This window comes from Mus pahari, chromosome 11 (assembly GCF_900095145.1).
Source record: "Mus pahari chromosome 11, PAHARI_EIJ_v1.1, whole genome shotgun sequence".
NCBI lineage: Eukaryota > Metazoa > Chordata > Mammalia > Rodentia > Muridae > Mus > Mus pahari.
In genome coordinates, this window is record NC_034600.1 from 26,740,836 (window position 1) to 26,742,700 (window position 1,865).

Below are 1,865 nucleotides of genomic sequence, written 5' to 3' on the forward strand. Positions count from 1 at the left end.
TCCTTGTTTTAACTGGGTACTTAGTTGCCTAGAGATCGCGGCAGTTTGGATGCAGCTTGTCCCCATCTGCGTATTGAGCCCATCTTAAAGCTTGAGTCTCAATAAAGATGTTGAGAGATGGTGGGACCTTTAAGGGTTAATTAAACCATAGGAGTTCTAACCTCAAGGATGAGTAATGTCTTCAAGAGGCTGGATTAGGGCTTGCGGGCAGAGTGGATTCTTCTATAAAGCAGTGGTGACCCCCACCTACTATTATTATATCGTTGCTACTTCATAACTGTATTTTATAGTACTGTAATGAGTCATAGTATAAATATTCTGTTTTCTGATGGTCTTCGGCAACCCCTGGGAGAGGATGGTTTGGCCCCTGGGCGTTTCATTTCTTCCTCATGTACTATTATGGAATATATGAGCAGCTGCTGCCCTGCCCAGAGCCCTCCAGAACTTGGAATTAAGTGAGCATTTCTGTCTTACAAAGTGCCCAGCCATAAGCATGTTTCACTATAATCATACAAAACAGATGGAGGTGAGGACTCTAAGCTGCCTGGAACCTACTATTTGCCAAGGCAAGGGTGACCTTTGAAATTCAAAGCCATGTGTTCTAACCTTCTGCCCCCCCTTCCCCTCTTTGTGTGTATCTGTGTGGGCAGAAAACACCTTGGACTGGGTTCGTACTGAAGAGCTTAACATCCTAAGATAAGATGGGCTGCAAGGAAAATGAATGCCCTGTCGGTTTGCGCTGATCAGAGCATGATTTTTATTAATTGGACAAGGAAGGATTCTAAGCCCTCCCTGGGTCTCCTGGAGAAACTCTCTCTTTCTCTCTGTCTCTCTCTGCACCTCGCAGTCCGATCATGAGCGCAGATGTGTCTGGAAGGTGGGTTCGAGTGAGTGGGCGGAGACGACGTTAGTGGTTGGTCTGAGCGACAGTGGGCGGTGATGACAACCGACATAGGGCGGTCTGACGACGCTGCATTCTGGGAGATCTGGGGAGGTCTTCTTAATAGCAATCCTGTGCGTCTGTAAGGGGCGCAATATAATGTTTAGAGGGAGAGTGGTTAGTGGAGGTGAGAGACCCCAATACCTCTTGTGTTGGGATCAGTGGTAAGTACAAGGCTGACCGGATCTCTAGATTGCCTACGGATCAGCTCACCTATGGATGGTTGAACTTGAGGTCCCGTGTCCCCTCCTGCAGCAGCTTCCTCTGTACCCTAATCTGCACAGCTCTGGGTATATGACTTCTTTCCCTGATGAGCCCCACACAAGAGTCTTCTACCCACTAAGTAAATTAGACTTATTAAAACACCCTAAAAAAAAAAAAAACCCACCACATTCATGTAATTAAGTAACATTTATTTTACATAAAACAATTTTCAAAGAATACATTTAAAAACCATCTAGATACCGATTTGATAGCATTACAAAAAAATTGAGAGGCACAATTGAAGTATTCAAATAAATGGTGCGGGTAGAGGTGGGGGTCTATAACCTGCTGTCCACCGTGTTTCCTGTGACTCCCATACAGGAGCCTTCCCATGAGGCAGTAGTGCACTTTGAGTAAATTGAATAAATCACATAAAATATATACTTTTATACAGAAAGTGTTACTGTATCATCACTTTCAATTAATTATAAAAACTTCATTTGGAATTGCACAAAAGTTCTCTTTAAAACTGATAATTCCCAGAAGATGGGGCTTAGAGCTCTGTGTCTAAATAATTCATTACAAATTAATTAGATCTCTGTTTCTCCACAGATGGAAAACAATCTATGAAGAATTACATCATTTAAGTGGGACATTTAAAATTTCTTTTCATAGGAAAATAGGTTTATACATTTGTCCCTAGTCAGCTAAACTTTCTCCC

General features: G+C 42.7%; 1 protein-coding gene across 1 annotated transcript in view; it reads right to left on the reverse strand.

Moving 5' to 3' along the window:
• Window positions 1–1,380: 1,380 nt before the first annotated feature.
• Window positions 1,381–1,865, reverse strand: part of Iqgap2 (IQ motif containing GTPase activating protein 2) — a 264,615-nt gene continuing 264,130 nt past the window's right edge. Inside the window, exon 35 of the mRNA XM_029544180.1 lies at window positions 1,381–1,865. This exon is cut by the window's right edge and continues 440 nt beyond it. The gene's annotated coding sequence lies outside the window, so the exon portion shown is untranslated.